Consider the following 11,821-nt stretch of genomic DNA (forward strand, 5'->3'; position numbering starts at 1 on the left):
CTCAACCAAAGAAATAAAATAGAAATTTTCAGGCCCTTTAATTTTCCACTCTACGACCTAAAGCATTTTCTCTGCTCCTCTTCCAAGCTTGTCTTGTCTGTGAAGGGCTGGAGAAGATGTCCAGAGAAAGGGGACCTTGAGATTCTCCCCAGGAGGAGGTTGGAGGGATCCTGTCTAAAGGCAGCTGCATCATTGACCAGGTCACAAACTTTCAATGCTGCATAATATCCATTCAGGCCCAACAAGGGGAAGAATAAGCGCAGGGGGGACTTCTAGGTTTCTAGGAAGAGGCACCCATGGAAGCTGTTCTGCTCTCCAGCCACACAGATTGCTGATCAATTGGTAATCAATGTTTAGGTATCAGAATGGCTCTTAATTGGGAATTTGCAAATTCCATTTTAAGGAGATAAGAAAAGCTCTGATGGATCAGACCAAGGTCACTCCAAGATTCACACAAATAATTTTGGTTCTCCCACAAGCAGAAGGCGGCAGAGACTTATGGCTTTGCCCCACATAGAACAGGTGTTTTCCCACAATTTCACTTTTGTCTATCACCCCACACAACATTGGACACTCAGCCATCTCACACTCTAGGAATCCCCAATTCTGGGTATTCCACATTAATCTGAGAATTTTTTTTCCAAGTTTCACACCCCCATTCAATAAGAGTTAAGGCGGGACTGGAACTCAAGAGTCCTGGGGATTGGCCCAAAGTCCCCCAGGAACTTTTCGTGCCTAAGGGAGGATTAGAACTCAGAGCCTCCTGGACTTTGTCCCAAGCTCACCCAGCTGGCATTCATGCCTAAGGCAGAACTACATTTATAAACTAAACTTTCAAATCTTGGCCTTTTTTATTCAATCTTCCTTTGGATTGTGGATTTCCTGTCTGACCGCTCTCAGGGGTCAGATTAGGCAATCATATCTCTTCAGCCCTTATTCTTAATACTGGTAAAGCACAGGGTTGCGTCTTGAGTCCCTTAATCTATTCTCTTTATGTGCATGACTGCATTCCCACTCACACCAGTAATACTATTCTTCAATTTGCAGGTGATACAACAGTGGTGTCCCCCCCGCTCTCCGGGGGAGATGCCTCTGCCTATCGAGATGAGGTGGAACAGTTGCTTTCATGGTGTGTAAACAATAACTTGATCCTTAACACAAATAACACCCAGGAGCTGATAGTGGACTACAGAAGGAATAGATCAGACATCCAGCCCTTGCTTATCAATGGAGGCCGAGTGGAGCAAGTGGCCAGTTTTAAGTTTCTGGGTCTTGTTATAAAAGAGGACCTGGCCTGGGACACTCACATTGCAGCCCTGGTCAAAAGGCCCAGCAGAGATTATGTTCCCTGAGACTTCTCAGGAAACAACAGCTGAATGGGAAACTGGTGACTTTCTACCTCTGCACCATAGAGAGTATTTTAACTTACTGCACCTGTGTTTGGTTTGTGTGTGTGTGTGTGTATGAGAGAGAGAGAGAGGGCGAGAGAGAGAGAGAGAGAGCAAGAGAGAGAGAGAGAGAGAGAGAGAGAGAGAGAGAGTGATCCCTGCTTTAGTCGGGGACTCAAACTGCTGGCAATGGTGGTGGTGATGGGGGAGCCAACTGAGCAGCCGTTTTTCTCCTCGTCCTCCCCATTCAAGCAGGGCCAGTGGCGAAATTCTATTTTTTTTACTACCGGTTCTGTGGGTGTGGCTTGGTGGGCGTGGCAGGGGAAGGATACTACAAAATCCCCATTCCCTCCTGATCAACTGAGGCAGAGAAAGGATGGAAGTGGGGCCAGCCAGAGGTGGTATTTGCTGGTTCTCCAAACTACTCAAAATTTCCACTACCTGAAATCTCCAGAACCTGTCAGAACCGGCTGAATTTCACCCCTGAGAAGGGCCTCTCATTTCTCCCCCGGTGCGGCAAATTCCAGCTTCAGTCGGGGCATGCAAGCTGCTGGCAGCGGCAGCCACCTAAGCACCATGATTGCCCCCTCCCCAACCAGCCAGCCAGCCCCGCCTGACCTGCTCCCCCGCATGAGCCCTCTGACCTGCAGCAGAGGTCCAAAAAACCAGCTGGCTGGCGGGAGGCGGGCGTGCATATGGAGTGGAGCTGGGTTGGGACTCCCATGCCTGCAGAGAGGGCTCTGTGTGCCACCTGTGTTAGGCGTGCCATAAGTTCACCATCACGGGTATAGAATGTGAAGGATGTGTGCTTGCGTTTTATTTCAATAGTTTTCTATGTATGATGTACATACATGGCATTTACCATCTCCCTCCAAGGGGCACCTGGGCCGGTCCATCTGGCCACCTGGGAAAGGGCTGGAAGGGCCTGGTTGCCCTCCTGGGCCTTTGGAGGGAAGCAGCTCATACCCCACAAGGATGGAGCTCCCCTCAGCTCCCCTTCCCCTCTTTCCCCTCCCCCTCCTGGGCCAAGGTGGACACATCAATGTCCCCCTCCAGGAAAGGAACACAATCCCTCAACCACAGACCCACATAAACCGGGAGTCCCAATGGGGCCTTCCTAGAACTTGGAGGTCTTTTGTGGGGGTCACTCAAGGCCTGGGAGATGGGAAGGTCAGAGGGGTCCCATCCCACCAAATAACACCCACCCTAAGAGGGGCCACCATGCTCTCCTACATGGGCCTCTAGGTAGGTGTGGCAAGAATTCAGGCTGTGCCATCCCCCATTCTATGGGCACCTCCAGGATCTCAGCTGCAGCCTCTCAGCCCTCTGCTTACTCCAGGAACTGTGGAAGCAGAAAAGACCTCAGAGTCCTGCATGAATACGGGAAAACAACACAGGGTGAAGGAAATAGAATCCATCCACTGCTTAATTGAAAGAGAGCACCCGGGCTGTAAAGGGGAGAAAATAAAACTTTCTATTCCCTATGTAACTCTCTTTTTGAAATGAAGTTTTTATTATTTTTTGTTACTTATTTTAACTTCTTTTATAAACAAAGTGTTGTCCGGGTTTTCCCCCTTTACATCTTCTGTTATGCATAGTTCATTTTACATCATATTTTCATTTCACATTTCAGTCATCTTATTTTCTTTCCATATTTTAATTAATTAAATTAATTAAAGTTAATTTCCAATTAACTTTATTTTCTTTTTCATATATAAACAATATCATTATTTGCCTCTTCAAGTTAATCAAGTTTAACATATCATTTCCATCTATTATTCTGTTTAACTATCGATAACATATATCCTCAGATTTAATTTTATATAGTAAACATTTCACTTAGTTAATTATCCACACAATTGTATTAATCTATTTCCCTCACATCATATTAGCTATATATATACCATTGGCAATATTTACCATATTTCATTCTATTCTACTAATAAATCCTTTTCCTTCTTTCCTCCTTTCAACCATTTTCTCTTAGACTCTCAGGAACTTCACTTCTCTTATATTCTCTTCTCTCCACCCATTCACCTAGCTTGTTCTTCTTCTTGTAGTTTCTATATTTTTTCTTTCCAATCTTTTTTCTCCTTTTTAATTCTATTGCTTTAGTACCTTTCCCCAGCCCCCCCCCCATTTTTCCCTATTAATCCCACCTTTGCTATTTAATTTTCCATTTTGGGGGGCCACTTCCCCCTTGTCTCCTTTTGGTGTGTAGCTGTAAATCCCAATACAATCATCTAAGTATTTTTCTTTTTCAATTTTTTTCTTCTGTAATATATTCTTGTTCTTCATTTAGTCCCTTTTTTCTCTTCTTTTCTCCTTCTCCTTGTTCTAGTTGTTCCCTCTGAGTTCCCACTGTTTTTTCCCCATTTAGCATTTCACGTGCATTTTTTTACATGTCAAGTAGTTCGTTATACATCCAAAATTCCATCGTGTCTGCTTAGTTAATTTAACAAATTGGTTAAACTTTTTCTGCTATATCACATTTACTTAAAGTTCATTCACTGGTTTCTTTTCTTCTTTCTTCTTTCCAATTTCCAAAGTCCAGTTCCATTTTTATTTTGCCTTTTCTCTTCCACCAAAATAGTAAGTCCAATCTGCAACACAGTCAAGGTTAAGTCTACAGCTGTACTTTCCTGTTATTTTCTATTGAGTCTTGTAGTATCCTCTTCTCACCAGTAGATGTCTCTGCCTCCGCAATATGCAAAGTGTTCTAGTCCACTAGCTGTCAAAAGCTGTCAAAATCCATATTTAATCCGAAAAAAATAGAAAAAGGTGGAGAAAGAAAGAAAGGAATCCCCCCCCCCCCAAGTTCTTTTATTAATTGCAATGTTTCCAAATCCAAATTTGGGAATAAAAATCTTCTAGGGCTTTCCATTTTAGTCTCTGCCCTTTCCCCCCCCCCCCTCTGTTAAATCCCCCGTCTGCCAGAGAGCCCCTAATTCCGGGTCTCTTTTTAAATCCAATGTATGAGTTTATAGGTAGATGTGGCAAGAATTCAGGCTGTGCCATCCCCCATTCTGTGGGCACCTCCAGGATCTCAGCTGCAGGCCTCACAGCCCTCTGCCTACTCAAGGAACTAAGAAAGCAGAAAAGACCTCAGAGTCCTGCATGAATACGGGAAAACAACACAGGGTGAAGGAAAGAGACTCCATCCACTGCTTAATTGAAAGACAATGTCCAGACTGTAAGGGGGGGGGGAAATAAAACTTCCTATTCACTACTAATCATCTCTCATCCTACCATTTTCCTTTCTACAACAGATGGGAAATGGAGTTTCACTTCAGGCAGAGGGGCACAGGACATGGATTTTGTAACTTGTTAACTAATATAGTTAGCTTGTATTTTAATTTGACTTATTTTCTCTCTTTTAAAATTATGTTCAGGCTCATTACAGACTGGAAGGTAGGAATAGCCTTCAACATTGCTAACCTAGGAAGATAAAGTGGCTGGAGACTAGCTCTGGATAAGAAAACAATTTGTTCACACAAATCAGGGTCTGCTTTATCTCTTTCTTGAACTATAAGCAACTGTGTTCCTTACAATTTATGCTCCTTCTGATGTCAGACCTCAATTTAATGAATGTGTGATATTATGGGATGCAAATATGTAACATGTTTGAGTACATGTAAATGATTTCCTATGCAAAGGTTACAGTACTTTTATCCTGTCCAATCAACTTTCCCCTTTTATTTTTCTTTGTTGTGCGAACTATAAAAAAGAATGTAAGAGGGGTCTCTGTGTTCTCCCTTTTCATAGGAAGATCCCACTTTATCAGGGCACCCTCAAAAACGGCTTCTAAGTGACCTTCCAACTCGATTGCTTATTGGGAAGATAAATCAAGGTAGATCTGATTATCAGGCACAAGGAGTTTTAAATCACATCCAGTTTAGGATTAGTACAGGGCCGTGATGGTGAACCTATGGCACACATGCCCTAAGTGGCATGCATAGTCATGTCACATAGCACGTGAGGCCTTGCCTGCTCATCTTCCAGGTTTCTGGCGCGCTGTACTGCATGCACCTGGCCGTGCTGAAAACCAGCATGCGTGCTGGCCAGCTGACCGTCGGGTGTTTATGCACTCCAGAATCCGGAGATTCGGCTTTTCCAGAGCTCAGTCTCTTAGTAATAATAATAATAATAATAATTTTAATTTGTTAGCCACTCCCTCTCCACAAAGGACTCGGGGCGGCGTACAATAAAACATATAAAAACATAAAAACACATAAACATCCACATACACACATATACAGAGACATACATGCACGGAGGAGGTAACAATTACATCACATTAAGAATATTAAAAGCCAGCTATTAAAATACCCCTTAATAATAACACAATTAAAATTTAAAAGGACTGTCAGGAGGAATAAGAAAAACTACGGTTGAGCCAGGCCAGATAGTTCAAAAAGGTGGGTCTTAAGCTTTACACGGAAGGAGCGGAGGTCGGAAGTAATCCTGATGTCACGGGGGAGGTCATTCCACAGGGCTGGGCCCATCACAGAGAAGGCTCGGCTCCTGGGTGTCACCCCCCGACACTGTTTAGTGGACGGCACCTGGAAAAGTCCCTCTCTGTGTGAGCGGATTGGTCGTAGGGATGTATGGGGCAGGATGCGATCCCGCATGTAACTAGGTCCTGTGCCATGAAGCGCTTTAAAGATCGTAATCAAAACCTTGAAACGCACTCGATAGACTACAGGAAGCCAGTGCAGCTTGTACAGGAGAGGTGTTGCAGGGGAGTATCTGGTCCTCCCCATAATCACCCGCGCGGCCGCATTCTGGACCAGCTGCAGTCTCCGAGTGCATCTCAAGGGAAGCCCCATGTAGAGAGCATTGCAGTAGTCCAGGCGAGACGTCACCAGCGCATGGGTGACTGTGCGTAAGGCATCCCGGTCCAATAAGGGGTGCAATTGGCGCATCAGGCGAACCTGATGGAACGCCCCCCTTGCCACGGCTGTCACATGGTCATCCATGGACAGCCGGGCATCCATGAGGACGCCCAAATTGCGCACCCGTTCCACAGGGGCCAGTTGCTCGCCCCCGATGGCCAGAGATGGAAGCAACTGGTTGAACCGGGGGGCCGGAAGCCACAGCCACTCCGTCTTGGAGGGGTTGAGTTTTAGTCGGTTGCCATCCATCCAGACCCGTACGGCCTCCAAACACTGGGACATCATTTCGACGACCTCGTTGGGGTGGTTCGGGGTGGAAATGTACAGCTGAGTATCATCAGCATACAGATGATATCCCACCCCAAAGCCACGGATGATCTCGCCCAGCGGTTTCATGTATGTGTTGAACAGGAGTGGCGAGAGCTCCGACCCCTGTGGCACCCCACACGTGAGGGGGCTCAGGGTCGATCTCTGCTCCCCTGCCAACACACATTGCATCCGGCTGGAGAGGTAGGAGCCAAACCACCGTAAAACGGTGCCCCTGACTCCCAGCCCCTCCAGCCGGTGCAACAGGATACCATGGTCGATGGTATTGAACGCCGCCGAGAGATCTAATAGGACCAGGATAGAGGAACAACCCCTATCTCTGGCCCTCCAGAGATCATCAACCAACGCGACCAAGGCCGTCTCCATGCTGTGCCCGGGTCGGAAGCCGGACTGGCGCGGGTCTAGATAATCATTCTCCTCCAGGTGACGTGGAAACTGTTGCGCCACCACACTCTCTACAACCTTCGCTAAAAAGGGAAGGTTGGAGACTGGACGATAATTAACTAGCTCCGTTGGGTCCAGAGAAGGCTTCTTGAGCAGGGGTCTCACAACCGCCTCTTTCAAGGCGGCCGGCAGAGACCACTCGCCCAACGAAGCGTTCACTAGGTCCAGGAGCCAGTCGCGTGTAACCTCCCAGGATGCCAGTACAAGCCAGGAGGGACACGGGTCCAATAAACATGTGGTAGGTCGCAGGCGTCCACGCAACCTGTCCAAATCCTCGATGGCAACCGAGTCAAACTCCTCCCAGAATGGTCCCTCAAGACTCGCCTCGGGCGCCTCACTGGACCACTGAAAGGGGCCCATCCCATCCGGATTTGAGCGACTTTGTCCTGTAGATATTTCCCAAACTCCTCTGCTCTGCCCTGTAAAGGGACTTCCCGCGGCCTCTCAAACAAGAGGGAGCATGTCACCCGAAACAGGGCTGCAGGGCGGTTATCTGCAGACGCAATAAGAGCGGCACAATGTTGATGTTTGGCCGCTCTTAATGCCACAAGGTACGTCCTCAAATAGGCTCGTGCCTGTGCTCGGTCAAATTCGGAACGGGAGGATCTCCAACGACTCTCTAGGCATCTCTTGTGGCGTTTCATCACCCTTAGCTCCTCAGTAAACCAAGGGGCCCGGGTGGTTCGTCGCCGCAAGAGAGGCCGCAAAGGCGCCACCCGGTCTAGGGCCCCGGCAGTCGCACTATTCCATGCGTCTACCAGGTCCTCCACCCGGGGGCGGGTCAGGTCTACAGGAGGTGGCCCAAGCTCCGTCTGGAACTTATCTGGTTCCATCAGGCGCTTGGGGCGGAACCATCTAATACCTTCCGGTTCCGCCTCCCCGCAGCGGGGGGTAGCACCAGGGAAGTCAAGTCGGAGAAGTGAGTGATCTGACCATGACAGGGGAATAATAGTTGAATCCCCTATTCCCAGATCACTCGTCCACTGGCCAGAGACAAAGACAAGGTCCAGCGTGTGGCCCCCTTCGTGGGTAGGGCCCTGAATTAATTGGGTCAGGTCCATGGCTGTCATGGAAGCCATGAACTCCCGAACCCCCTCAGACGCTTCTCCCATCGACGGCAGGTTGAAATCCCCCATCACTAAAAGTTTGGGGGTCTCAACCGCCACCGATGCGATCAGCTCGAGGAGTTCAGGCAGGACTGCTGATGTATAGCGAGGAGCCAGGTATACTATCAGCAGGCCCAACTGCCTCCCTGGGCCCCATCTCACGACAAGGGACTCACACCCGGATGTCTGCGGCACAGTGAACTCTCTCGGCTCTAGGTCTTCCCGGATAATCACTGCTACCCCACCGCCCCTTCCCTGGGCCCGAGGCTGGTGAAATGCTCGATAGCCTGGCGGGCACATTTCCACGAGGGGTAAACCTCCCTCGTGGCCCAACCAGGTCTCAGTTATTCCTGCGAGGTCCGGCTCCCCCTCCAAAATTAGATCGTAGATGAGGGGGGCCTTATTGACAACGGACCTCGCATTGCATAACAACAGTCTCAGGCCTTGGGTCTGTAGATCCTGACCACCTAGTATGCAGGGGTTGGTACAGACGACCGGGTATGACCAAAAACCCCGGTCTCCCAACCGACTACGCGTTCTTGATCTGTCCTCGCACCTGCCCCTCCCCACGACCGTTGGTATCAAAGAGCCCTGTAGTGGAATGCTGTCTTCCCTCTCCTCCCCCACTCCGCTCCCTCCACTTTCGACCACACCTAAGCGCCTGGCTCTACCATCACTCCTGACCTGGTCCCCCCCCCATCCCTGGAACCTGTTCTGACCCCCTCCTCTTGTATACCAAGACACTCCGACACAAAGTCTCTTCAAAGATGTTTATTGACATACAGGTTCCACCTTGGCAGCAATCCAGACTGCCAAGGTCAAGATAGCACTCTGGGCAGCAATCCAGCTACAGCGACACCCCTTGGCAGCAATCCAGCTACCAAGCTCCAGATAATCACCTTAGCAGCCAAGGTCCAGGGAACAGATTGACAGTAATCCAGGTAAAATCTTTAGCAGCAATCCAGCCTGCCAAAGTACGACACAGATCTGAGCTTCTCCAACTCCAATGATCAGTTGATTCCTGCAAAGGGTGTGTCCACAAGCAGTCCCTTTATAGTCTGGAGAGGAGTCTAATGATCAGCAGCTGAGAGCCATTACCTCCGGTAATTGCTCAATTGCTCCTTACGCCGGGTAGCACGTCGGTAACGAGCATCTAATAGCTCACTGCTGTCTGACTCACTGTCCTGTGACTCCTCTCCACTGCTCCAAGGCATGACATCAGGAGCCCCCTTCCTTTGGCTTTCACCACTGCTCCATGCCTCAGGCGCCCCCTGGTGGCCAACCAGCCTCTCTGCGCCCTGCTCAGCGTCGGAACCCTGTCCAGGGTCCCCCACCTCCTCTTGAGCCGACTCAGAGGACACCTCGCTGTCGGAGTCTGGTGGCAGCGGCACCGGCACCGGCTGGGCCACAACACTATCCCTCACCGCAGGGCCCTTCCCCCGGGCCTGACGCTCGGGATGCGGTCGGGAGGGAAAACGTCCATGATAGGCCCGCACCAAAGCTGGAGCATGCACAGCCGTCGCATCGGTCCAGGTCCCACCGTCCGAGTCCTCGTCCGCCCAGTCGACCAAATACTGGAACCGACCCTTGAGCCATCTCGAGTCACGGATCCGGGTCACTCTGTGCAATGGCCGTGCATGCACCTCAGGCGACGACGGCAGGGGCGAAGAGGGATGTCGGAGAGGACAATCCGACCGCTCAGGGATCAGGAGCGAGCGATGGAACACCGGGTGTACTCGCATCGAGCGCGGGAGGGTCAGGCGATAGGCCACTGGATTGATAACGGCCTCCACAGGGAACGGCCCCAGATACCGGTGGTCCAACTTCCTCGTAGGCCGGTGGGACGGAAGATGCCGCGTGGACAACCACACGCGATCACCCACGGCCAATTCCGGCACCGCACGGCGAGACCTGTCCGCCACCCTCTTGTAATCCTCCTTCGCCTGATTCAAGTAGCGGCGCACCATCTGGTGAACCGCCTGAAGCTCAGAGAGGAAATCCTGCGCTGCGGGGACCGGAGAGTCCATGGGGGTGAGAGGGAAAAAACGTGGGTGGTACCCGACGTTCGCCATGAAAGGCGTCATCCGTGTGGAGGAGTGCTGCGAGTTGTTGAACGCAAACTCCGCCACGGCGAGGTACTCCGCCCAATTGTTCTGCTGCTGGTTCACGAAGCAGCGCAGATATTGTTCCAGAATCCCAATCACCTTCTCCGTCCCTCCATCGGTTTCGGGATGGTGCGCCGAGGACAGACAAACTTGAACGTCAAGAGCGGCCATCAGCCCTTTCCAGAACTGGGCCGTGAATTGTGTACCACGATCGGAGACGACCCGGTCAGGTAGGCCGTGCAGCCGGAACACGTGCTGTATGAACATGCGGGCGGTGGCGCGGGCTGTCGGCAATCTCCGGCAGGGGATGAAATGCGCCATCTTGGTGAGCATGTCCACCACCACTAGGACCGTAGTGAAACCGGACGACGGAGGCAGTTCCGTCAAGAAGTCCATGGACACGGCTCCCCAGGGTCTGTCCGGGGTCGGCAATGGCTGTAGCAAGCCTGGAGGAGCTCCCGTCGCTGATTTGGCCTGTCGACACTGCACACATGACGTGACGTACGTCTGTACGTCGTGTCGCAGGCGAGGCCACCAAAACGTACGGGAAACCAGGTGCAAAGTTTTGAACAGGCCAAAGTGTCCCGCTGCCGGAGTGTCATGACATTGGGAGAGAACCAATCCACGGAGCGGTCCTGCAGGCACGTAGAGCCGATCCCGATACCTCAAAAGGTCCTCGTCAAAGGTCCACGGGGATGTCGGCCCTACCTCTGCCCGCCGTTGTTCTACCCACTCGTCGTTTCGCTGCGCATTCCGTATCAACGACCGTAAATCCACGGGTTCCTGGATTGCAGCGAAGGACTCGACGGGTAGGACCGTCCGGGGGGGCAGTGAGTCAGCAGGGTCTGAGTACTCCGGCTTTCTAGATAGGGCATCCGCCCTCTGGTTCAAGGCACTGGGGATATACGTGACCTTGAAGTGGAACCGGGCAAAAAACAGAGACCACCGGATCTGGCGCTGATTGAGCTTCCGGGCTGTTGTCAAAAACTCCAGATTCCGATGGTCTGTCCGGACTTCGACCTGATGCCTGGCCCCCTCCAGGTGATGTCGCCAGGCTTCGAACGCCGCCTTGATAGCCAGCAACTCCTTCTCCCAGATGGTATAATTGCGCTCGGAAGGATTGAGTTTCCGAGAGTAATAGGCGCAAGGGAAAAGGGTGCCATCAGGGGCGTGAGCCTGCAATAACACCGCCCCCACCGCGATGTCGGACGCATCCGCCTCGACTACAAAGGGGCGATGGGGATCAGGGTGTTTCAAGATCGGCTCCTTTGTAAAAGCGCGCTTCAAGGCCACGAACGCTTGTTGTTCCGTGGACCCCCAGTGAAACGGCACTTTCTTTTGCAGGAGCCGAGTGAGGGGCGCGGTCAAGAAAGCAAAGCCGGGGATGAAGGACCGGTAGTAGTTGGCAAACCCGAGGAGTCTCTGAACGTCTTTCATCCGTCGAGGAGATTGCCAACTTCGTAATGCCTCCACCTTGCCTGGCTCCATCGCAATTCCTTCAGGGGATATACGGTGCCCCAGGAACTCGATGGTGGTCTGCCAGAACTGACACTTCT

Source organism: Natrix helvetica, assembly GCF_964273705.1.
Source record: "Natrix helvetica genome assembly, chromosome: 5".
Classification (NCBI taxonomy): Eukaryota; Metazoa; Chordata; class Lepidosauria; order Squamata; family Natricidae; genus Natrix; species Natrix helvetica.